Genomic DNA, 27888 nt, shown 5'->3' with positions numbered 1-27888 from the left:
TTCTGAATCTGCTTAGTGTATTCATCTCTTGGTCTCCCTCTACGATTTTTACCCTCCAATACTAAATTGGTGATCCCTCGATGCCTCATAACATGTCCTACCAACCAATCCCTTCTTCTAGTCAAGTTGTGCCACAAGCTCCTCTTCTCCCCAATTCTATTCATACCTCCTCAGTAGTTATATGATCTACCCACCTAATCTTCAGCATTCTTCTGTAGCACCACATTTCAAAAGATTCTATTCTCTTTTTGTCTGAACTATTTATTGTCCAAGTTTCACTTCCATACATGGCTACACTCCATACAAATACCTTCAGAAACGACTTCCTGACATTTAAATCAATACTCGATGTTAAATTTTTCTTCTTCAGAAACGCTTTCCTTGATTAGCCTATAATTCACTAGTCAATAATGGTGGGTTAAAAAAAGGAAAAGAGTGTTTCATTGTGGCATACCATGAAAGGACATTGTGCAATTTTAGACAGCCAATAAGAGGAGAATAACAATAAATGGTTTAAAAATCGTGAAAGAACATGGAAAGTGTTAAGACAATAAGCAAAAGTTGAAATGGTAATGAAAACTTCCCATTAGTTTACATATGCACGAGCAATTGAAAAATTGTGTCCAAGACAATCTTAGTTTTCATTTTGAAAATCTTTGTAAGAACCTTCAGACATGGTATTACGACATAATTACAGGATAATAGAACGTAATAACCCCTCATAATTAAAAGTAATCGCCAGTATCAGGCAACAGGGATAGTGTTAATAAACTGTACTGTTGAGTACAAGCGCATAAATTCCTGTGAAAAAAAGAGCAAAGTGAATACTAAAGAGATACACGGGTAGACATTATTGACATAACCAATCGCAAGTTCATTACAAGCGTATCACAGAAATGTTGTACTGTGACTGCACACGAACTGGCTTTGATCCGTTTTTTAAGATCGTGTAAATTGATGTGCACCCATGAACTGATACGTAGGCGATAATGCGAATGGCTAATGTTATTGTTGAGTGACGTCATGACATCATGAAGATGAGCTCAGCAGCCGTGTCAAAGAATGTGGGTCAGGAAGTAATTCGATACAGCACCAGTTCCAGCCACGTGAGAGTTTCGACAGCAGACAAGCTACACCAAGCAGCAACCAACACGACACTGAAGCTGACATCTCGTGGTGAAGCTACGAAGTTCCTGTCCGCAGCACCGTCTGGGCCACCGACCAGTGAACTTTGATGACAACATCTGCACGCACCACGCCGGGCAGTCAGCGACAGTGACGCATTGGCCAACAGTCGCCGCACGGAATGAGCCAACAGCACAGACAGCAGCAGCGGCAACACGACTAGTAAACACAGCACGTACATTGAATCCCACAGCCGGTATTAGCGTTGTGCGATGAGTGAAGACAACCTGCCGGCACAAAAATAATTTATATTAAGTTATCTGCTGAGCATACAATCACATTTTGTAATGCTACAAGAACTGTATAGTAATTTTTCCTTCCATTTCGGAATTTTCTGGTTCTGCAATAGTGTGTCTACGTATGCACATTTTGTGTATTTTCACCAGCAAGGCAGTAGCAAATAGATTTTAAGACTTGTGCTGTAGCACTGTTTGTTGATTACAGGTTTTATAGTGTTGATATTCGATGCTTTATGCGAGGTGATAAATATTACTATTAGTGTTTAATTCAGGTAATTTTTTTTTTTATATCTAGTGTGAATAGGTATTTTTTCCGTTTTGAGCTAGTCAAGGTGCTGTCATTATTTTGTTTAAATTTTAAGACAGTCCAGTATGTTTGGGTTACCCAAGGGTTAATTTATAGTATCGCTGGTCTATAATATATATAACCAATGCTACAAGAACTGTATAGTATAGTATAGTATAGTATACTAATAACTGAAAACAAGCAGGACATTCTGAAGGTAAAAGCTGAAAAGGAGATAGAAGTGATTCAGGGATCAGTGGCTGTGGACTGTCAATAGAAAGCTCAGTAGCACATTCCAATTACCTCGAAACACCAACTAAAATCAGTAGTAGTAAATCAGTAGCAGTAAATGAAACATTGTAGAGGAAGGGCAGCAAGACATGCTATTGCTGATATCAGAAAAGCCTGATGCCAAGACTGAAGCCACCAATCAGAAAATCAAGGAAGATAATGAAACAGCCAAGGAAAGATTGAAGCCAGGGATCAGAAATTCGAGGAAACTAACAGAATGACACAAGAAAAGACTGACTCCATCAATGAGAAGATTCAGATGACATTATGAGAACAAGAAAATTTGGAGAGATAATTACAGGATTATAAGGAAGAGGTCAGGAAAGACTGCGAGGAGAGAGAAGGCAGATTCCAGCAGAGCATAAACCTGCTCTGCGTAGATACAAAGAAGATGGAAGCACATGAGGAGGTTCAAGAAGTTTACGAAGATTTAGGGGAAAGGATCAAAGAGAGAACACAAAAGTAACAACAGTGCGAAGCAGCTATTAAGGAACTAGGCAACAAACAGACTGAATTAGCACCAAATATACAAAACGCAATAGCAGTGCAGAAGGAAGCAGACAATAGGAGGATTGCACAGGATATGCAACATTTACAAGGCAAAATCCAACAATTAGAAACAAAAACTGAGGAGATTGACAGGAAGAGTGGTAATTCACACTAGCTATAGGGGACAGTAAAGTGATAACATTAATGAGTGATAATAGGCATCCACGAGCTCACTCAAACCTAAAAGAATCGCATTGTAAATCAATATACAGTGCTAAAATAACAGTATGGTGTGTAGTTTCCAACGAGGCGATTGTCAGACTTTTTTTTTTTTTACGTTATGTTAGAATGCTACGCAATTTTTCTGCAGCCGTAACTTGATGCTTTGAGGAACCACTTTGTTAAAAATGTAAATCCAACAAGATGAAATCACAGCTCAAAAGGCTAATGCATCAATGGCAATTGTCCAAGAAACGTTTCCTCAACATCTGATCTCACGTTTTGGTGATCTCCACCAGCTCCGCACGCTGGCAATAGTCGGTTTGTGACTTCTGCTTATGGGATCATTTGAAATTTACAGTTCATTGCCCCACACCTCATTCACTCAACAATCTGAAGGTTGCAAAACATGAAAACATTGCTGCTGTTTCACAGAACACTTTGACAAAGTTGAGCAGAACTTTAAAGAAAGACTTTCAATGTCTGCGCATGAAGGATGCCATCTTTCCATGTTATCTTCAAAAAAATAACTGCAGTTCTTAAATTGGATTACTTACAGATTGTACCAGTGTAAACATATTATCTATGTGATCAAAATAAATTAAATCTTAGTAGTTTGAAATTCCCAAGTTTGTTTCTGTGCCACCCTATATTAGGGCACGGCAAGAGAAGCCACAGGTCATCACGCGTGCTGGCCAGATACCAGGCTGCTGGGTGGCAGCGAGCACGCACGCACAAAATTTATTGGCCTATAACTGGAAAGCGAGTCCTTCACAGGCAACACATCAGATCAAATCAAATTTACTCACCAACCATCATGATAGAATAATAGGAAGGCCAACATTTCTCTGCTTAGTGTGTGGAACAAGACAGAGGAAAAAGGGGGCTTTTAGGTGGTGATGACACTACATGGAAGGCAATGAAGGGCTTACAAAACAGTGCGTGACTATACAAATAAAGGCACCTCTACCCCTCCAGGGGGAAAGGTGAGTGAAACTACTGAGAAGAATTCTCCGAAAAGAGTCACAGGGAAGTTAGGCGTCATTGACTGAAGTGAGACATCACAGGTAGGTAGACGGAGAAGAATTTGCCCATTTAGGATCAGACAGATGTAACTACATTTTTGCCACTTTTGAGTTGTTAGTACCGTAAGGTACACAGAATCAAGAACTACATTACGATCAAACAAGTGGTTTCCGCTTTAGTTGTCAACGTATCTACATTTTACAAAAAATTGTAACGATCAGACATGACTTCCTAGCAATGATAATAATATTGTTTCAGTAGTGAATGGGTTTACAAGCAAGTAGGAGCACTATGGAGTCCAGAGGAAGAAAGATGGTGAAAGTGTGGCTAGAGAAGGAACAGAATTTAATGGAACCTTGTAAGTATTAGAACCTGTTTCTTAGTGCCTATTATTTCAGTAGTAAGTACTATATTATTATTATTTCTTTCCTTTCTCAGACATTATGTCTGGTTAAAAATGGAAAGTGACGCGGACCTTGATCAAGCGTGACTTCCTTTTAACTGTATGGTATATGTTACATTGCATTTAGGAATTTTCGGGTAATTGAACATGTATCAATAATTACAGATTTCTGTAGTAGTATATATACATTTGGATGTAGCTGTATTGCGTTGATGTACTGGTGGATATTGTGTGGTATGACTCCTGTAGTTGATTGTATAATTGGTATGATGTCAACTTTATCCTGATGCCACATGTCCTTGACTTCCTCAGCCAGTTGGATGTATTTTTCAATTTTTTCTCCTGTTTTCTTCTGTATATTTGTTGTATTGGGTATGGATATTTTGATTAGTCGTGTTAATTTCTTCTTTTTATTGGTGAGTATGATGTCAGGTTTGTTATGTGGTGGTGTTTTATCTGTTATAATGGTTCTGTTCCAGTATAATTTGTATTCATCAATCTCCAGTACATTTTGTGGTGCATACTTGTATGTGGGAACGTGTTGTTTTATTAGTTTATGTTGTATGGCAAGTTGTTGGTGTATTATTTTTGCTACATTGTCATGTCTTCTGGGGTATTCTGTATTTGCTAGTATTGTACATCCGCTTGTGATGTGATCTACTGTTTCTATTTGTTGTTTGCAAAGTCTGCATTTATCTGTTGTGGTATTGGGATCTTTAATAATATGCTTGCTGTAATATCTGGTGTTTATTGTTTGATCCTGTATTGCAATCATGAATCCTTCCGTCTCACTGTATATATTGCCTTTTCTTAGCCATGTGTTAGATGCGTCTTGATCGATGTGTGGCTGTGTTAGATGATACGGGTGCTTGCCATGCAGTGCTTTCTTTTTCCAATTTACTTTCTTCATATCTGTTGAGGTTATGTTATCTAAAGGGTTGTAGATTATTATTATTAATACTATTATTATTATTAGTGTTTATATTCATAACCACAGAAGAATGTGATGTGGAGATGCTCAGGACATTCATTGGTGATACAGATGATGCTTCCTATGAACCGGACAACACTACAGATTCTGGCGAGTAACCAAACAAGTACTAGACACTATAGCAGTTCCCGTTAATTTTCTTTTCCCTTCCTCTGAATGCATGTCATGTTGTTGTTACAGACAGCAGTGTTGAACATGGAATGTCCCTTGTAAAGAATGTCACGAAAACGGCTGAGGATGCAACTAGTGCACAAGTAAAATCATCACAATCAGGATGGGGAAACTGCAGATGACAATGCTGGTACTGAAGCCAAAAGATTGCTCTAAATGTCCACGACAGTGCAGCACTAAGTTTACTGAACAAGACAGACAAAATATCCGTAGAGCCTACTGGGATCTTGGCTCAGTTGAGCTACTACAAAGGCAGTACCTAAATAAGTTAGTGGAAGAGGGAGAGAAACAAAGTGTGAGGACAACATCATAAAACTCACAAAGGAAGAGGACCAAGAAATTGACCTAATAAATGGATCTGATAAGATTCTAGTGTGTAAGCAATTTTTTCTCAAGACATTTGACATTTCTGAAACCTTAGTAAGAAATACTATTAAAAAAAAAATGAACATCATGAGATTGAGAAAGAGTGAAGAGGATGTCATGGGCCAGGTACAAAGAAATAAGAAGAAAGTAAAGAGGCTATAAGGAAACAAAAATTAAAGGGTTTTCTTACCCTTCCTTCTCATTACACGACGAAAGAATGTACAGCAGATTATTTGCCTGCTGAGGTGCGCATTACGATAACGTGCGTTATATCAGGAAGAATGCCTTGAGGAAGGAAAGACAAGTCGAGAAATTATGGCTGTATAGGGAAGTATTAAAGGAATTTAATCTGAAATTCCACAGGCCCTGAAGGGATATGCGTGATAAATGTTTAAAGTTTTCACACCTTTTGGCTGAGGAAAAGGAAGACAAAGATTTTGAAAGAGAACAGGAAGAGCATTTGATAAAGGAAAGAAAAGGCAAGGAAATTTAAGAACATTAAGGAAGAAAGTGCAAGAAAAGGCAAATCTTTGCTAGCTGAATTTGACTTACAAATTGTGCTTTAATGCCCTAAAGTGAATGCAAAGGCAGTATCCTACAAATGAAGGCTCTCCGTGTACAATCTCTCAGTTCTTAATGTAGGAGAAAAACAAAATAGATTGCTACATGTGGGACAAAACAACAGCAAAAAGGGGGTCCATGTCTGTGGGATTTTTTGAAAAATCGTGCACAAAGAAAACCAATAGCCCTGTTTTCTAATACATGTGGGGGCCAGAACAGGAATGCCAACATGAGCACTATGCATTTGCATGCAGTGAATGCACTGGGCATTCCAATTATCAACCACTACTTTTTTGAGCCTACTATCGACCAATGTTCTTTTGAGAGTGGACTTCAAATGGAAGTAGATTCAATGCTTGCGAGCATCGAAAGAAAAAGCAAACATGTGAATGTTTTTGATCCCACTGGCTGGTATACAATTGTAAAAATGAACAAGAAGTACAGTGACAGAAATGGATAACCCTCAAATTTTAAATTTCAACCAGCTTCAGAGGAAAATAATTCTGAACAGGAAAACTGCTGTGAATTGAGAAACTGCGAAATGGCTTAAGACTGTTTGGATGCAATATAGGAAAGAAGTCTGATGATCTTCAAGTATTCGTATGATGATCGTGACTTTCGAGTTTTGCACACCAAGAAGAGACCTGGCCTACAAAATTCTTCAAATTCAGGACCTGAAGAGAATTCTCTGTGCCCAGCACATGACAGTACTCTCAGTGTAAGTAAAGAAAAGAAAAAATATATTATAGATTTATGTATTAAGGGTATTATACCTCCTAGGTATCACACATTATATCAAGGACTCAATGCTGCTAACGATTTAGAAAAGGAAGAAAACGTGCAATAATCACGGGAATAGACTTCATGTATATTTTCTGTTTTTCTCTCCTTTATTCTTGATGCTAGTTCATCACCTTAGCTATTTCATGTAAACCACTTATTTTGGCTCATTTAAATGCCCGTGTTGTATTATTTTTGAAACAGTAATCCACAAACAGAAAACAGGTGTAAGGGATCACGGTGTTTTGTTAAAAGGATTTTTCCTATGTCTGTTATGTGACGATTAAAAAATGAGATTATTATTTCTGTTGCCTGTAAATTATTGAATGTAAGTTCAATATGACTGCAGAAAATGCACAGTGAAAATAATGCCTTTTATGCATTCTCCAGCACAGACTGACGATAAACTTCCTGAGAAACAGTTCTCTTACTTATAGTACTCATTGAATAGCACTGACACACATTTTGATACCTTGTTCCAGATAATCTCTATTTATAAAAACATTATTAAAACAACTGCAGTAATCTTTAATACCATAATATTGCTTAAAACTGCATATTATTTGTTTGATGTTCATATGTTATAAAGCAGCAGCCATTAAAGACTAGACAAAGTTAACTTTACCTGGGCCACTAAAACACGTCACTTCAAGGTCACTCAAAGTGCCATAAAGTTGACAATTAACTGACAAGTGAGGAACGAGAGGCACTGCATCTACTTAGCCAATAACAGCACCGAACTAAAGTCAATTCTAGCATCGACGTTACATTGCCGGTTTCTGTGTAAACGTTGTATGTTAGTGCATGGCAGACTGCTTTTGTGTTGTGTTACCACCTCAACTACAGTTTCTGTCTATTAAACAATGTCACCAAAGAGACGTTCACGAAGTGACAATCCATTGCGCAGTAGAGTGCCATTAAATACTCAGGCTTTGGAATTGCTACTGAGGACGCGAGTTTTACAAGCGAGAAAACAATTGGTTTCTGTTCATGGGCACGCATTGATTCCTGCCAGTAAAGTTTTAGAGCGTGCCTCGAAAACTCTAGGACTCAGTCAAAGAACAGTTATAAGGAAAGGAATGCTACTTCAAGACTTACAAGACACCTAAGTAAACAGTGTGGAAGAAAGCTCCTATCGAAAAAAAAAAAGTGTTTTTAAGTACTCCTGGAAAGAAAAAAAAACAGCCTCGTCCTGTTACAGATACTGATTCTTTCCAATCGGATGCAATTCGTCAGCACTGACATGGATACTATAAAAGAAAACCCCATAATAGCAAAGTTGTTAATCCCTTTAAAAGAAAGATAACTTTTCTTGCAGGGGAAAACATCACTTAAGATGGTATTAAAAGGTATGGGCTTCCATATTAAAAAGTTAGATGGACGAAAACTGTTACTTGAAAAAGCTCATGTTGTTGCAGCTCCTACTATTTTCTTATATAAAATTGTAGGATAGGACATACACTCAGTCATATGGTTAGATGAAACCTGTGTCAACGCTGGAGAATCAGCTGCGGAATACTGGACAGATGACACTCCAAACAGCAGCGGCCATCAGCCAACAGGAAGAGCATTAAGATTAAATGTGGCCCATGTAGGATCTTCAAATGGCTTTGTGCCTGAAGGGCTTTTAGTTTTTGGACTGAGAAAAGACGGTGACTATCACGAGGATATGGACCACCCACAGTTTCTACAGTACTTTAAAAATGTGTTGCTGCAGTTTAGTGTTCAGACAGTGTTCGTGGTGGACAATGCATCAGTGATTTTAGATAAAACTCCCAGCACTAGTGACCGTAAAAAAACTATGGTGCAGTGGTTGGAGGCGAGAGACATTGCTGTGGGCACGAGCATGACAAGCTCCCGTTATACTCGCTCGTAAAACAAAATAAGTCTGTGAGGACCAAATATGTGGTAGATGAAACTGAAAGGGAACAGGGTCACTTTGTAATTAAGCTACAGCCTTATCACTGCCATTTTAATCCAGTTGAATTGGTCTGGAGTGAAGTCAAGGTGTACATTAGAGGTAACAAGACTTTTACTATAGCAGAAGTGGAAAGACTTATGTGAACGTCTTGCTAATGTAGACGCTACCTTATGAAGAAAGTAGACCAATGTTGCTACATTCATAAGAGATGCACACACTACAGGTGGGATTGTAAATGAAAACAAACAATTAATGATTTCTCTTTATAATGATAATGAAGACCACAGTTTTGGCGCCGATTCCGATGATAGTGAAGGTGAACTGGATGGAATTGCACCAGGCATCGTAAATTTGTGAGAATAGATTACACAGAATTAATTCATTCTCTCTGCAATCAAGTAGACTATGCGTGTTTTACTTTATTTCTTTCTATGAGTGTGGAATGTGTGTTCTTTGGTATGTTTAGGTTTACGTTATTATATGACATTTTATATGCAACTATTACGGTAACAATTTGATACAATATTGTCATTACCGTATTTACTCGAATCTAAGCCGCACTTTTTTCCGGTTTTTGTAATCCAAAGAACCGCCTGCGGCTTAGAATCGAGTGCAAAGTAAGCGGACGTTCTGAAAAATGTTGGTGTCGCCACAACTAACTTCTGCCGTCAAATATATGTAGCGCAACACAGGTATGCTTTGCAGGCACAAAGATAAATACTGGCGCCAAAACCTCTGCGCCAGTAAATAAATTAAAAGAACAGGTAGAAGAATGTAAACATTACGCCAGGTATTCTTTCGTGTTTGCTGCTACCTCATTTAAATCCTGTCTGCCTAATAAACTACGAAACTAGACCGAGAAGACGCGGAAGAATATACATATCATGTCCTGTTTATATTCGTATTCTTCTTATGCTGTATAGTGATACAGTCAGAAATGAAGCACGGCAACTGCATAAATTTTTAAATCTATGATGACTAATTTCTGTGCAGACTGTAATGTACTAAAGAGGCGTCTGCAAAGATTTTCTAATGGGGTTAAATTTTCGCTAAACTCTCGTTCAGAACATCTTCTATTACACGCAGCTATTATTTGGTTCTTACTGATCATTATCAAAGAAAGCGGCAGTGTAAGTAACAACAAAAAGCAGTCTCTTGCCACTGTTTCGCTAATGAGATAATTTCTCTCTCTCTCTCTTTTTTTTTTTATTGTAAGCGGCAGTAGTGCGCACTAAGCAAGCCACGCCGGGAGCGGCGACAGGCTGTAAACACTCGTTATCAGAATGCGACAAACAATGCATGACACAGTACAATAATGCATTTTCAGCTTAGAGTGACGTAAACAACTATAACAAACAGAACGGCACTTATCAGATCAATGCAAAATAAGCAATCGATTCAAACCAGACGAAGCACGTGAAAAAGGAAGGGTACCCGTATAAATACGGACGGAGCGCCTGACACACAGCAATGGCTACTTGGTAAAGCTTAACTGTTGAGCTTACGACTCGAACCAAACTACTGTAGCTGTATCTTCATCCATTCGACCTCAATTGTGTTTCACGTTACAATGGACCAACTTTGTTTCGATTTGGAGGGGCGGTCTAAAACTTTTCTCTCACCTTGAATTTCGAGTCTCAAATTTCAGGAGCGGCTAGATTCGGGTAAATTTTTTTTCCCTTGATTTCGAGTCTTATTTTTTAGGTGCGGCTTAAGATTCGAGTGCGGCTTACATTCGAGTAAATACGGTAACCTTGGGTGTTGTTATTTCCCAGTTTCATATACTATCAAACACAGTCTCCATTGTTACTCTCTCCACTGTTAGAAAAATGTACTTTGTTGTACTTAACGTATAAACATTGATTGTAGGTTACATTTACAAAATATACTTCAGAGTTGTGGGCGTGTGCAGTGGCAGCTATTGCAACCTCGCAATTGCAGTATTGCCAACTACATGCTAGCTGGCAAGTGACATGTTTCACCGGCCCAGGTATACGTGCATAATTTCATAAAATATTTCATTAGGGACCACCGAGTGACTAGAATATGTAACACCTAGTAGAAATCGACACTCAATAAAGTATACTTTTTATTTACCATAGAAAGGTTTGTGAAAAACTATTAGGAAGTACTCAGTTTTTTGGACAAAACCTTTAAATCGAATTTTCTCAAAACAGTTTTTGAGTCTCGATTCTTGATCCTAAATGGGCGAATTAGACTAAGGTCGCTGCAGGGATAACAGCCAGATTCCTAGTCACCTCTCACATAAGGGATTGTAACATCACAGCCAAGTCAAGTCTACCTCTCACAATGGCCAAGTGGTGTATTCCCTTATTTAGAGCACATTATCCAGTTTCAGACAATACTAACAATTAGAGTGTGACAATATGTATATATTAGTAAATTTTCAGAAATAAGAATTGCTACAAAGTTTTAATGAAAATTCCTTGCTTGCGAAGGAACAAGCTGGAAGCAAAACATCTGTATTAATTGAGTTGCCGTGGTTGCAACGGAACTTGAGCTCGCATCCCCAGCAAATACAGAGAATGTTTTAATGGAAAATACACTGATGCTAGTTATTTTCCTCTGCAGGTAAAGCAGGCGGGATACTGGGAAATACGAATGAAGTGTGGGGTTGTTATCTCCTGTAGGCTCAACCTTTTTGAGCGCGATCCAAAGGATTCAAATGAGAAGCTCGTCCAATTGCAGTTGCCCTCCAAAAAACTCAATTGCATACTAATGAAAGTCTTCGTTTTCAGGGTGCATAGTGTGGTGCTCTAAAATAACAACTCAGTCCCAATTTCTCCTTTCCTACATTGCCAAACCCACAACACTTTGACCAATCAGCACGATGTGTGGCAGATGCTGTCTTTTCTGCTGAATTCCTGTCAAAATTTCTTCTCACATGTTCTTTTCTAAATAGTCAGATTTTCTTTCTGGTATGTGCACCTGGAGTAGTAAGTAACCATCAAAAGAAGGAACAAAAATAGGGTAGTATTAACAAATCTTTCTAAATGGTTTACATCAATTTCTAAACCTTTCAGAAGTTTGCAAAATGCATATAAAAATTCCTCAATACTGTCCATTTGCAAGTACTTAACAATCTAAAATATCCAATCAAGCTGTTTTAATAATTTTGCACAATGGTGGCAATAACCAATATAAGACAAACATTACATTAAACACCTCTTGTGCCAAAGAAAACTAATTTAAATTAGAAATTTCAGTATTTCTTCTGTATCTTCTAAAGGCATAGATGAGTCTGTGCTATAAAATGACACAAAAGTATGAACCTACATCCATGTCTGCTCTATTTACTGCCTCTGTTGAATTTGTATCAACATTTCCTCACATGGAATCTGCCAGATCCATTACAATATTCTGCGAAGTCTTCAAAAACCACAAATTTTTACTTTGTTAAGAACACACTTGATTCTTCAAATTCAAGATATTAATGGCCATGACAAAAACTACGCTTGAAAATTACTAATTAGGAAAAATTAGTGCACTGCAGAGCTTCCTGCAGCCCTGGAACCGCATCCTCACCTTTTAGTCATCTGAAGAGCTGCACCTTCTAGTGACTGCAAGCCACACCTACCCCCCATCCGGAAGAAACCTATGCCTTCCACGAGACCAGGCAAACACCACTGCCAGTCCGCATCCTGTTACGATCAAATGGAACATATAATTAGTATGTATTACAATGAGAATGAGCTAACACATGGAAGTATATTATTAAGAAAAAACACTCATACCCCCATGAAAACAGCCCAGTTTACAAATGAACTTGCCCTGAAGTGGTGCTGTGAGTGCCTTAATCCTTCCACTGCTATGGGCCTGTATACTATTTACTCGAATCTAAGCCGCACTTTTTTCCAGTTTTTGTAATCCAAAAAACCGCCTGCGGCTTAGAATCGAGTGCAAAGCAAGCAGAAGTTTTGAAAAATGTTGGTGGGTGCGGCCACAACTAACTTATGCTGTCGAATATATGTAGTGCTACACAGGCATGCTTTGTAGACACAAAGATAAATACTGGCACTAAATCCTCTGCGTCAGTGTGTGTGTGTGTGTGTCTATATATATATATATATATATATATATATATATATATATATATATATATATATAATGGAAGGAAACATTCCACGTGGGAAAAATTATATATAAATACAAAGATGAGGTGACTTACCGAACAAAAACGCTGGCAGGTCGATAGACACACAAACAAACACAAACATACACACAAAATTCAAGCTTTCGCAACAAATTGTTGCCTCATCAGGAAAGAGGGAAGGAGAGGGGAAGACGAAAGGAAGTGGGTTTTAAAGGAGAGGGTAAGGAGTCATTCCAATCCCGGGAGCGGAAAGACTTACCTTAGGGGGAAAAAAGGACAGGTATACACTCGCACACACGCACATATCCATCCACACATACAGACACAAGCAATATGTCCCGGGATTGGAATGACTCCTTACCCTCTCCTTTAAAACCCACTTCCTTTCGTCTTCCCCTCTCCTTCCCTCTTTCCTGATGAGGCAACAATTTGTTGCGAAAGCTTGAATTTTGTGTGTATGTTTGTGTTTGTTTGTGTGTCTATCGACCTGCCAGCGTTTTTGTTCGGTAAGTCACCTCATCTTTGTATTTTTATATATATATATATATATATATATATATATATATATATATATATATATATATATATAAAGGGTGGAAGACTAGCTTTTTTTCTCCGCCTCGAGTTTCGACCACTGCGTTTTCATACATTATCCAACGAAGTAAATACAAATTCCGTATTGTTCATCTTCGAATGTAGCAGCATTTCAATGTACTACGAAAATCCGACTGGCAAGACTGTTTGGGATGTTTGTCAATATGGCCAACTCTACGTTCTGAATTTTTTCCTACCTGTGAGAAGAGATGGTTGCTAATAGGAACTTATATGAATTGTGAATCACATGCAGTATTCTCTTCACCATAAGAATAATAAGAATATAAACATTTTGCCATGTATTGTTGTATGTTTGCTGCTCTCATTTAAATCCTGTCTGCCTAATAAACTACAAAACTAGAGTGAGACAACAGCAAACGCAGAAGAATATACATATCATGTCATGTTTATATTCGTATTATTCTTATGCCTAATAGTGATACAGTCAGAAATGAAGCACAGCAATTGACTAGATTTTTAAATCTAAGATGACTAATTTCTGTGCAGAATGTAATGTACTAAAGAGGTGTCTGCAAAGATTTTCAAACGGAGAAAATTTTTCGCTAAACTCTCGTTCAGAACATCATCTATCATACGCAGTGTATTATTTGGTTATTGTTGATCATTATCAAAGAAAGCAGCAGTGTAACAACAAATTGCAGTCTCTTGCCATTGTTTCGCTAATGAGACGGTTCCTCTTTTTTTTAATTGTAAGTGGCGGTAGTACGCACAAAAGCAAGCCATGCCGCGAGCCGCGACAGGCCGTAAACAAGCACTACCAGAATGCGACAAACAATGCAAGACAGTACAGTAATGCATTTTCAGCTTAGTGACGTAAACACCTATAACAAAGAAAACGGCGCTTATCAGATCAAAGAAAAGTAAGCAATCAATGCAAACCAGACGAAGCAAGTGAAAAAGGAAAGTGAAAAAGGAAGAGTACCCGTACAAATACGGACGGAGCGCCTGACGCATAGCAATGGCTACCTGGTAAAGCTTAACTGCTAAGGTTACGACTCTAACCAAACTACTGTAGCTGTATTGTCATTCATTCGACCTAAATTGTGTCTCATATTACAGTGGACCAACTTTGTTTATATTTGGAGATGCGGCCTAAAACGTTTCTCTCTCCTTGAATTTTGAGTCTCAAATTTCAGGTGCGGCTTAGATTCAGGAAAATTTTTTTTTCCTTGATTTTGAGTATCATTTTTCAGGTGCGGCTTAGATTCGAGTAAATACGGTACATGTCCTGCTACACCACTCCCCAGATGTTGTGGACATGTATACAAGCACTGCTTGCATTTTCCTGCAGTGCTGTGCACATCCAAATGCATCCTGAGCTGCCTACCTCTCACTGCTGCAAATGTGTTACTTCTGCATCTTGGTGAATGAAAAAATTTTGAGTACTTATCTTACAATGTATGTGCGTCACTGCTTGCTATCATTTGGGAGAAACCTCATTTCCATATCTTGAATTGTTTATGAGAAATGATAATTGTTATGACCTCACAATTTGCAATGTGCAAGGGTGTGAATGGGGACATCGTGCACGACTGTCCTTCATAAATAAAACCCAATTACTCTAGAATGGTATCATTCAGCGCACTATTTTAAATAAAATTCACTGCAATGTACGAGGTAAGACCAACCATATACAAATTCTGTGCAATGCATTTTTACCTCTGAAAATTCTATAAATTTTGTGCAATGTTTGTTTACTTAACTGGATGCAGTGCAGTAAGTATAATGGATAACGAAAATAAATTCAGTCCTTTATTGATTGGAGATATCAGACTGTAGGATGTGCAAAAATCAAATTTCTTTAGTTTTCGAAAAATCTGTGAAGTATTTCATATCTGCTGTAACGCCATCTCTCAGCACAGGCACCAGCTTTTGGCGGGCAGTACAGCCGTAATGAAAGCTGGAATGCAAGGAACGCCTCTGTAGCAGTGGGTCTATTAGCACTTGGTACTAATAGACCGTACAGTAATGTCTGAACCACATCTCACAGTCCAAAATGATCTTTGTACAACATTTCAATGTGTAAGCACTCTATGGAGGATATGATGCGTCATTTCAGGTAAGCATCACTACCTCAAATCCCACACTTAAAAATATCTCATTTCATTCCATGATTCATTTGCAATAAACCGCTTACTGTGTTGTTGAAATTACGTTAAAAATGAGTTGAGCCAAGTTATGAACATGTTGTATCCTTGCAGATTAGATTTTACGTTCCCAAATCATCTCGTCTCCAGATTCCACATAACCAGGCCAATGATCGCACACTTCCTTACCAACTACTCTTCATATTCCTTTCAATTCATTACTAATTCTCGAATAGCTTGTCGATTTCACCATAAAAAACCAGCACAGATGTGAAGATATTAGAAATAGCAGTTACCCTACACCAATTCTTCCTACAGCTTAGGACCCATGTTGATCACAGTTAGTTGTCAGTCAGTCCAAATACTATCTAATTGAGACAAGAATTTGATAAAGGCCATCTTGACATACAGTACAAGCTGCACTTCAAAGTCATTTATTTGTCAGACTGGTATTCCGACATTTAGCCAATCAAAAATGGTACCTGATAAAACAAATGCTTGCGTATCAACTTCTATAACACGACATATTATATACAGCAGAGACAGAAGATGTGGCTCTAGAAAACATGGAACCCCTCTTGTATCTATTGATACAAATACAAAATAAAGTTGCCTGCTGCAGTTTCTCTCTTTATGTTTGAACTAATCTCAGAAACACGGTAGGAATTATGATATGGTTTCCACTAATAGACTCATTCACAAGAATGGTTACGGTATGTAATTTATAAATATTTTTTGACAACTGGCTGTGAAAACTACTTCACTAACATCTATATCCAGGCGGCTGAAACTTCCCAACTGGTGTACGCATTTCAAGTTGGCAGTGTTAACAATTTAATAAGTGGAGAATGAGAAACGGGTGGTGCTAACCAGTGGGGCGCAAACCCATCCTAATGCAGCAATTGCTGCCAGATGTGACACGAAGTTCCGGTGTTGCCAGTTCTGTTTTTTAGAGCATACCGTATTTACTCGAATCCAAGCCGCACTCGAATCTAAGCCGGACCTGAAAAATGGGACTCGAAATCAAGGAAAAATATTTCCCCGAATCTAAGCCGCACCTGTAATTCGAGACTCTAAATTCAAGGAGAAAGAAAAGTTTTAGGCCGCACCTCCAAATCTAAACAAAGTTGGTCCATTGTAATATGAGACACAATTTAGGTCGAATGAATGACGATACAGCTACAGTAGTTTGGTTCGAGTCGTAAGCTTAGCAGTAAAGCTTTACCAGGTAGCCATTGCTATGAGTCAGGCGCTCCGTCTGTATTTATATGGGTACCCTTCCTTTTTCATGTGCTTCGTGTGGCTTGAATTGATTGCTTATTTTTCTTTGATCTGATAAGTGTCGTTCTCTTTGTTATAGGTGTTTACGTCACTCTAAGCTGAAAATGCATTACTGTTCTGTGTCGTGCATAGTTTGTCGCATTCTGATGAGTGTTTACGACCTGTCGCCACTCGCGGCATGGCTTGCTTTTGTGTGTGCTACCGCCGCTTATAATTAAAAGAAAAGAGAGGAATCGTCTCATTAGCGAAACAATGGCAAGAGACTGCTATTTGTTGTTACTTGTACTGATGCTTTCTTTGATAATGATCAACAAGCACCAAATAATAGACTGTGTATGATAGAAAATGTTCTGAACGAGAGTTTAGCGAAAATTTTGCTCTGTTTGAAAATCTTTGCAGACGCATCTTTAGTACGTTACATTCTGCACAGAAATGAGACACATCTTAGATTTAAAAATCTAGTCAATTGAAGTGCTTCATTTCTGACTGTATCACTATTAGGCATAAGAATAATACGAATATAAACATGACATGCTACGTATATTATTCCGCGTTTGCTGTTGTCTCACTAGTTTCGTAGTTTATTAGGCAGACAGGATTTAAATAAGATAGCAGCAGCAAAGAATACATGGCAAAATGTTTATATTCATATTATTCTTATGGTGAAGAGAATACTGCATGTGATTCACAATTCATAAAAGTTCCTATTAGCAACAATCTCTTCTCACAGGCAGGAAAAAATTCAGAACGTAGAGTTGGCCATATTGACAAACATCCCAAACAGTCTTTTCAGTCGGATTTTCATAGTACATTGAAATGCTGCTACTTTCGAAGATAAACAATACGGAATTTGTATTTACTTCGCTGGATAATGTATGAAAATGCAGTGGTCAAAGCTCGGAGCAGAGAAAAAATCTCGCCTTCCACTTTTTTTTTTTTAAATTTATTTACTGACGCAGAGGTTTTGGCGCCAGTATTTATCTTTGTGCCTGCAAAGCATGCCTTTGTAGCGCTACATATATTCGACGGCAGAAGTTAGTTGTGGCGGCACCTACCAACATTCTTCAGAACTTCCGCTTACTTTGCACTCGATTCTAAGCCGCAGTCGGTTTTTTGGATTACAAAAACCGGAAAAAAAGTGCGGCTTGGATTCGAGTAAATACAGTAACCAACCTGCATGGTGTAGCATGGGCTCACATTGTACTGTGCTTTGTTATGCTGTGGTTTAGAACATTTTGATACTTAGAAAATACCAATAAAGAAGAAACACGCAATAACAGCATTATTTTATATACATTACATATTATGTGATCTCAGAAATACTTACAATTATGAACGTCACGAATGCCTCCAATAAGTTGGCAAGTATTGCCAATAGCCAATCACATGACTACAACTCTAGCTGACTCTTGACCTCAGCACCACTAGTCATATTTTGACTTAGTAGTGACAATATACCTAAGGAACAGAAGGAAAAAATAGATGTGTGCATTACATTAAGCTACAAGCAACAAAAAAATAAGATAAAATGAAAATTTAAGTATAAAATTCTTCACTGAAACTTAAGTTACAAAACTTAGTTCGAAAATTGGATGACCTTCAAATCTCCTGTTTCAGCGTACATAAACAGCAGAAACAGCCCTGATGTGTGCCCTGCAAGAGTCCACATCATAGACTACCGTCCTCCAGTTCTTTTCTTAGTGATGTTGGTACCCACTTTTTAAAATCAAGTTTGAGGGCACCTCTATGGAGCATTAGCTACGCTCCTATCTGTAAATGCACTAGTTTCTTACAACCATTGTTGTTGTCATATAAAAATAGTATGTGATATCATAATTATGATATAGGGACTGACAATGACATTCTGTTCTCAATATGTGTGTGTATCCTGACAGATTTGAAAGTGGCTTAGTACTGAAACTTTTTACATCCAAATGGTAAGAATGGTGTAGACAAACATTTCCACAGATCGCCATTAAGAACTGTGTGTGGAGCTGTTTTTGACACTGTGGTTATCTTTATTTTTTAGAGTGTACCTTCTCCTTGATTCTGTAAAGCTGTGAATCACTCAGCAGTTTGCCCTTGTCTGTCTGGTTGTAACTTATTTTTAAATCTCACCTGATACAAATCACAATCGTCGCACATTCTTTACCTCTGGTGGCTTGAAAGAACTTAATTCTTCACGAACAATATCTAATTTTCCATTTTCTGGCAATAAATTCTTTGTATATGACAATGTCTCTGCAATGCAATAGGCAAAAGCCACTCATTTTTCTTTATTTAATCATTGACAAGGTATTTATATGTTGGGTTTTTTCCCTACCATAAAGGCTGTCACAGCAGATGGAAAAAACATGTTTAACAACATTAACGTAAGTCTGTTCTGGCATTTGTTTGTTGTAGTTCTTTCCTCAGATCAATTTTAGTAGTACCTCTCGTTGACGGTCTTTTAGACAAATCACCACAACAGTATTTGAAATGGCACAGGTCTTCGAAAACATCACCTTCCACGCATTTGTTATCGTCAATTATAAAATAGCAGTGCAAAATATTGTTTCGATTTTTTGGGACCATTCCACTTTTAAAAAGATTTTCACTATGCAGTCGACAGTGTGTTGGTATGAAACTTCCTGGCAAATTAAAACTGTGATTTACAAGTTTTGCAGGAGAGCTGCTATTAAGTTTGGAAGGTAGGCGATGAGGTACTGGTGGAAGTGAAGCTGTGAGGACAAGTCACGAGTCGTGCTTGGGTAGTCAGTTGGTAGAACACTTGCCCTCGAAAGGTGGATGTCCCGAGTTCAAGTCTCAGTCCAGCAAACAGTTTTAATCTGCCACGAAGTTTTTTTCTGTAGTTCTCTTGCACATTCACTACAGCTACTGTTTATGCAAGATAAAATAAATTGTCTTTTTACATCAAAACTTTTTTTGTACCTATAGGCTTCACAAATATCTGGGTAAACTCTCATAACTCTCTGGGTAAACTCTCATAACATGGTGGTTTCATAACCTTAGCACCTACAGTTTTATCTTTTTTATTGATATAATTCTCACCTGCAGCTAACTTTTGTTTGCACTAATTGCACAGCCAGAAACCAGCTTCACCTTGTCGCACACTTAAGGTTCTTTCAAGACTGATGCAATTCACAGGCATATTTATGCTTGCTACAGCAGGAAAGAGAATCCTATCACAGCAAACTTATAAGTATTGTTAAAACAAAGAACTTTTCAGGGATGGAAAACATCACTAAGAATTGGTCAGGAAAGCATGGGTTCCTGCTACAAAGCTCCTCTTATAAAACAAGTGTATTGTTATTGCTTTAAGCATTTTCTTGAACAAAACTGTGAGCAAAGACAATTCGTTTGATAGTATGGCTTGGCAAAATGTGACATAACTCTGAGGAAGCTGTCAGTGAATGCGGGCCAGATTATATTTCACGTAGTGGTGTCATCTGCCAACCTGGAGAGGGGCTGGTCACTATATAATTTCCAGTACCTAAAACAATTGTAATGGACAATGCTCCGTGTCATTTAGTGGTAATGGACAAGCAGTTATGGTGCAGTGGTTAGAGGCACAAAAAATTACTGCAGATATGAGTATGACAAAGATTCTTTTATACTCATTTAAATAAAAGAAGTTTATTGCCCCACATCTGTAAAAGACAATCTCTGATGAGCAGCATCAGACTGTAATAAGGCTGCCGCCATATCACTGCCACCACCGATTTCATATGCAGTCATGTGAAGATGGTACATTAGGAGGAACAACTATTAAGGACTTATTGTTACAATAGCAGAGGTAAAAAGTCTGTTGCACGAGGCTCATGTGGAAGCAAATTGTGGAGAAAAAAGGTCAAACATGTCAAAAAATGTATCTGAGCAGCATAGACAATGAAGGTGTCATCAGTGACCATGAATAACAAATGATTTGTCTCAGTGATACCAACGAAGATGGTTTTGGCACTGATTCTAGCAACATGGACAGTGGGGAGCTGGATGGAATTGCACCATTGTGACTACAAACTGGCAAGCGAAAAACTACAAATAAAGGCTATTTATTGCCTCATTGTCATCATAAAACCTAGACAGAGAAGTTACCATATCAGTTGTCATTTATTTAATAAACTATCTACTGTATTGTTTTCAAGATATTGGTCATCAAATGCTTATTTACTTCTTCACTGAAAGTGTGTGCATTATTATTATTTCTTTACTTTCTCAGACGTTAAGTCTGGTTAAAAATGGGACGTGACGCGGACCTTGATCAAGCGTCACTTCCTTTTAACTGTACGGTATAAGTTATATTGCATTTAGGAACTTTCGGGTAATTGAACATGTATCAATAATTACGGATTTCCGTAATTGTATATATAAGTTTGGATGTAGCTGTATTGTATTGATGTAATGGTGGATATTGTGTGGTATGACTCCTGTAGTTGATAGTATGATTGGTATGATGTCAACTTATTCTGATGCCACATGTCCTTGACTTCCTCAGCCAGTTGGATGTATTTTTCAATTTTTTCTCCTGTTTTCTTTTGTATATTTTTTGTATTGGGTATGGATATTTCGATTAGTTGTGTTAATTTCTTCTTTTTATTGGTGAGTATGATGTCAGGTTTGTTATGTGTTGTTGTTTTATCTGTTGTAATGGTTCTGTTCCAGTATAATTTGTATTCATCATTCTCCAGTACATTTTGTGGTGCATACTTGTATGTGGGAACGTGTTCTTTTATTAGTTTATGTTGCATGGCAAGTTGTTGATGAATATTTTTGCTACATTGTCATGTCTTCTGGGGTATTCTGTATTTGCTAGTATTGTACATCCACTTGTGATGTGATCTACTGTTTCTATTTGTTGTTTGCAAAGTCTGCATTTATCTGTTGTGGTATTGGGATCTTTAATAATATGCTTGCTGTAATATCTGGTGTTTATTGTTTGATCCTGTATTGCAATCATGAATCCTTCCGTCTCACTGTATATATTGCCTTTTCTTAGCCATGTGTTGGATGCATCTTTATCGATGTGTGGCTGTGTTAGATGATACGGGTGCTTGCCATGCAGTGCTTTCTTTTTCCAATTTACTTTCTTCGTATCTGTTGATGTTATGTGATCTAATGGGTTGTAGAAGTGGTTATGAAGATGCAGTGGTGAAGCCGATGTAGTTATATGAGTGATTGCTTTGTGTATTTTGCTAGTTTCTGCTCGTTCTAGAAAGAATTTTCTTAAATTGTCTACCTGTGCATAATGTAGGTTTTTTATGTCGATGAATCCCCTCCCTCCTCCCTTTCTGCTTAATGTGAATCTTTCTGTTGCTGAATGTATGTGATGTATTCTATATTTGTCGCATTGTGATCGTGTAAGTGTATTGAGTGCTTCTAGGTCTGTGTTACTCCATTTCACTTCTCCAAATGAGTAGGTCAATATTGGTATAGCATAAGTATTTATAGCTTTTGTCTTGTTTCTTGCTGTCAATTCTGTTTTCAGTATTTTTGTTAGTCTTTGTCTATATTTTTCTTTTAGTTCTTCTTTAATATTTGTATTATCTATTCCTATTTTTTGTCTGTATCCTAGATATTTATAGGCTTCTGCTTTTTCCATCGCTTCTATGCAGTCGCTGTGGTTATCCAATATGTAATCTTCTTGTTTAGTGTGTTTTCCCTTGACTATGCTATTTTTCTTACTTTTGTCTGTTCCAAAAGCCATATTTATATCATTGCTGAATACTTCTGTTATCTTTAGTAATTGGTCGAGTTGTTGATTGGTTGCTGCCAGTAGTTTTAGATCATCCATGTATAGCAAATGTGTGATTTTGTGTGGGTATGTTCCAGTAATATTATATCCATAATTTGTATTATTCAGCATGTTGGATAGTGGGTTCAGAGCAAGACAGAACCAGAAAGGACTTAATGAGTCTCCTTGGTATATTCCACACTTAATCTGTATTGGCTGTGATGTGATGTTATCTGAATTTGTTTGAATATTAAGTGTGGTTTTCCAGTTTTTCATTACTATGTTTAGAAACTGTATTAATTTAGGATCTACTTTGTATATTTCCAATATCTGTAGTAACCATGAGTGGGGTACACTATCAAAGGCTTTTTGGTAATCAATGTATGCGTAGTGTAGCGACCTTTGTTTAGTTTTAGCTTGATATGTCACCTCTGTATCTATTATCAGTTGCTCTTTACATCCTCGTGCTCCTTTGCAGCAGCCTTTTTGTTCTTCATTTATAATTTTGTTCTGTGTTGTATGTGTCATTAATTTCTGTGTAATGACTGAAGTTAATATTTTGTATATTGTTGGTAGGCATGTTATGGGGCGATATTTAGCTGGGTTTGCTGTGTCTGCTTGATCTTTAGGTTTCAGATAGGTTATTCCATGTGCAAGTGTATCAGGGAATGTGTATGGGTCTGCAATGTAACTGTTAAATAATTTAGTTAGATGTGAATGTGTTGAGGTGAACTTCTTTAGCCAGTAATTTGCTATTTTATCATTTCCAGGGGCTTTCCAATTGTGTGTAGAATTAATTGCTCGGGTGACTTCATGTTGCAAAATTATCACTTCAGGCATTTGTGGTATCATCTTGTATGTGTCCGTTTCTGCTTGTATCCACCGTGCATGCCTGTTCTGTTGTACCGGGTTTGACCATATGTTGCTCCAGAAGTGTTCCATGTCTGTTATGTTTGGTGGATTGTCTATTTTAATGTGTGTGTTATCTATTGTTTGGTAAAATCTCTTTTGGTTTGTGTTGAATGTTTGGTTTTGTTTCCTTCTATTTTCACTTTTTTTGTGTCTTCTAAGTCGTTTGGCCAATGCTTGTAATTTCTGCTTCTTTTCATCTAATTGCTCTATTGCTTCTTGTTGTGAGATTTTACCTAACCTTTTTCGTTTTTTGTCTGATATTTCATTTCTTATAAATTGTGTTAGCTGTCCGATGTCTTTTCTCAGTTTTTCTATTCTGATCTGTAGCCTGTGTTGCCATGCTGGTTTTGTGGGTTTCTTCTGTGTATTGGTTTGTTCTGATCTCTGCCTAGTGTGTATATTTAGTGTAGTGAGTGCTCCTATATAAACCAGTAGTTGTAACTCTTCCATAGTTGTATTTTCATTTATTTTGTTGTGTATGATTGTGTTGATAGTTTTTATTGTTGTTTCGACTTGTGGGTTATTTGGCGGTCTATGCAAGAATGGTCTGATGTCTGTATTTGTGTCTTTGTATTCTATATATGTCAGCTGAAATTTCTCTTCTATATCTAACACGTGTGTCTCTTCGTGTTCTATTTGTGCTTGTTCTGATGGCTGTCTTAAGATTTCGTTTTCCTCTGATTGTTTAATTGATGCGTGTTGGTCTTTGTTTGTTTGCTCTGGGATGTTTGAGTCCATTACTGCATTTTCTTCTTCTTCTAATTGCACATTATTTTGTCCCAGTATTTGTTGTACTTGTTTGATGTTTTCTAATTCTGACTGGGGTATCCTGTTATTTTTTATTATTACACGGATCTGATCAGCTAGTCGTCGTTCTGTTAAAAATTTTAATTCCGGGTATCTGGTAAATAATGTTGTGTATACTTGTGATCTGTATCCATTTGTGTTGGTTCCTAGGTTTGTTGCTTGGTAATAACAGAACATGAGGTGTCGATTAACTTCATCTGACCATCTCATCCGCTGTCTTTGTTTTCCTTCTAGGGTGGCTGCAGGAAGCATATCCTGCAAAACACCTCTATTTGGATTTAAATCATTTTCCAGTTGGCTAGCAGTGTCGTTACCATTGTGGGCGGGCATAGGGTTCAAGCGTCGTCCCCGACCATGACGGCGCTTGTCCGAGGCTTCTTTAGTTCTGTCCTGAACCAAGTAATCACACTAAAAGGGGGGTTAGCCCTATTAGTGGTTTGTTCTTTTCGTCGCCTTTTACGACTGGCAGAACATACTGGAGGCCTATTCTTTTCCCGGGCCTCCACGGGGTTTATTATTTATTATTATTATTATTATACATATATTACTATGTAATTGTTTATTTGCTGTCTTTGAAGTAGCAACTTAAAAATAAATTCTTATATACACTGTTGATTAATCTGTGAGCACTCACTGTACTTTGCTCACAGAAATTCTGAGACATTCTGCATTCTGTCAACAATCCCTACAGGATTCTCATGGGTTTTACCCATCCTCCGACCCACACAAACTGTCATCGTGATGTCAGCATGCGGGTGCCGCTAGCAGAGGTCAGCAGGTTGGGCCGGTCATCACTGTGCAGCATTTAGCTCATTCCGTAAGTGTCGACGTAAGTATATATTTCACTATTCATATTTTTTAAAATGTCATTTTGTGTGTACTGCTCTTTGTTTATTGTGTTTTTATTATTTACAATGCTAAGTATATAAGAAATAAATAAATTAACATTATTTTGGATTTTTATAGATAGACGGACAAGAAGATACTGAAGTAGCATCAGTTAGAGCCAATAATACTGAAAGTGACCTAGACAGCAAACACAATGACCACTGTACCAAGACAGAACAGTCATCAGAAGAAGATCGAGAGATGTTTTTCATCCAAGCACTATGTCAGTTGTTTCAATCAAGCAAAGACAAACAGAGTGGAGTTACAATTCAGGTCATTCCAATGTGAAGACATGCTCTCATAATATTGGTAGACAAAGGGTAAAAGCTAAGGCAAAACATTCCAAAAATATCATGGACTGATTTAATCTTTTCAGTACGTGAAGAAATGCTGACTGACAGTTACATACATGAATATTCACATTAGAAAAATTTAGACTCTAATCAATATTGTGTGTGTGTGTGTGTGTGTGTGTGTGTGTGTGTGTGTGTGTGTGTGTGTGTGTGTGTGTGTGTGTGTGTGTGTGTGCGCGCGCACAGCGCGTTGTTAAAAATGTGCCATTTGAATGTACAAGTAATGTGGGAAAAAGACGGCACAGCTCTCAATCTCCTGACATTTTTGAGCTTTTTTGAGCTGTTATGAGCAGTACTAGATATCTTTTCTGATGTGGAATATAATGTTTGACGATATTCAAACCCGTTTGGAGGTCGGAGTATGACATTCTTGCCCAAATTGCAAAATATCTGATTCCTTTGTCACATATCAATCGAATTATCGGGTTGGAGAAAATTTAACAATCCATGAAACATAGTAAGCATTTTGATATCGCTGTATGTTCTGTATGTACGTAGCAAATAAACCAGCCAAGTGGTATGTCAAACCATTCTAAGATGCAAAAAAACATGTATTCATTGTCAAACATTTGTGTAATGAACATGCTGTAACATTGCGCGATATGCGCAGAGCTCAGATACGACACAAAAATTAAAATAGGAAATACTCTTTTTTCAAATTTTTTATAATCGCCTTAGAAGATTGTAAATTTTGACTGTCCTCAGATGATTACCAACAATACAGATACACTTTTGTACTGCAAATAAATATCTCGACTAGTAAAATATAAGTTTTCTTATTATAAAAATAATAAAAATACACTAATTTACACATACTATGTCCATTACAGACTGCTCGTGGAGAGTGAGCAAAATGCTCAAGCAGAACTACTCGGAATCACCCAAACGAGATAGATATAAAGCCCGAGTATAGCATCACGCCAGTGCAAGCTACCAGCAATGTCCTACAAGACCCGAGACACAGATTTTTTCGTAGAAAATTGATGTTTTAATGGTATGAGAAGAGAAATGTGGAAAATGTCACACAGTCACATGGAAAATGTAGTTCACACCGGACAGTGCTAGGAGTCTGGCCTGGTGGCATGCAGCCAAAGTTCGAATATACCTCATGTTGCAGTCAGGTTGACTGGATGTTGCAGTTCCCATCACTGTCATAAGATTTCACTCCATATGCTAATTAAAATAGGACATACAGTAAAATCCTTTCAACAAATCTCTGGGGACCCACACTTTTCCTTAAATTGGGCTTTTCCCACAGTACACAGGAGTGACAGAATGATAATTCAAGTGTGTTCAGGTGATGGAAGCATATTCAGGTGACGTAAGTTCTATTTAATTACAAATTACCAACCTCCAGTTCTACAAATTTAAATGCAGTAACCATACAATTATTACACTTTCCACAGAACACACCCCTTATTTTTAAAAAATTGGCCAGGTGTGACTAGGAGTCTCAGAATGAGAGTACAAAATGAACACTCATGTACAGACACAATTCACTCATTCCACCCTAGCATCTTTATGGCATTTGCCTGTTATAAACACTGATATTGGCAAAATATCAGCCCCAGGACTTGCAAGACTTTCAAGAATGTTTTAATTTCATTCCTGACATCACATAACAAATGACAATTATTTTTGTATGATAAAATTACAAAGCAACAATTTTTCCTTTGGTTGTACTGTGAAACCTTGTTTCCTTCCAAATTCATATTTCCAGGTCAATGGGAAGAATCCTATGTGTTTTAATGAGTGAGTTTAGACATATCAAAATATGCAACAAATGGCCGCATCTTTTGGTTCCATTGACTCCAAAGCTACACTTTTTTTTTACACCACCAAGAAACTGTATATCTTAGGTGACAATTTCTGCTTCATATGTTTACCTGCTTATGAGAAAAAGGGTTTTTAATTGTCAGACAGTGAGAAACAGACAACAAAGTGATCCTGTAGGCCTAAGGGATTCGTTTTTATCAATTGAGGTATGGAATCCTAAAAAAATAAGCAGTCTATTTTGTTTCATCTTTCCAGCATATCACAGTGAGATTGTTCTGGAACAATGTCATGTTCACAGCTAGCCTTTGTGCAACAACGTAACAAAATTCCAGGCAGCAACAAACACACGCATAGCCTGCAGTAAGCTGAACCTTATCACTGCCTTTCTCTCAAAGA

The 27888-nt window shown here is 37.6% G+C and overlaps 1 long non-coding RNA gene across 1 annotated transcript in view; it reads right to left on the bottom strand.

Annotated features, from left to right (window-relative positions):
• Positions 1 to 292: 292 nt before the first annotated feature.
• The window catches only part of LOC124720533, a 44094-nt gene continuing 16498 nt past the window's right edge, over positions 293 to 27888 (bottom strand). The window contains exons 6-8 of the long non-coding RNA XR_007006188.1: positions 18353 to 18483; positions 12475 to 12590; positions 293 to 1412 (exon numbers count right to left, since the gene is read on the bottom strand). This is a non-coding gene — a long non-coding RNA (uncharacterized LOC124720533). The remainder of the gene's footprint in view (positions 1413 to 12474; positions 12591 to 18352; positions 18484 to 27888) is intronic.

Source organism: Schistocerca piceifrons, chromosome 11, assembly GCF_021461385.2.
Source record: "Schistocerca piceifrons isolate TAMUIC-IGC-003096 chromosome 11, iqSchPice1.1, whole genome shotgun sequence".
Classification (NCBI taxonomy): Eukaryota; Metazoa; Arthropoda; class Insecta; order Orthoptera; family Acrididae; genus Schistocerca; species Schistocerca piceifrons.
This window is presented reverse-complemented; position numbering and strand designations above follow the sequence as displayed.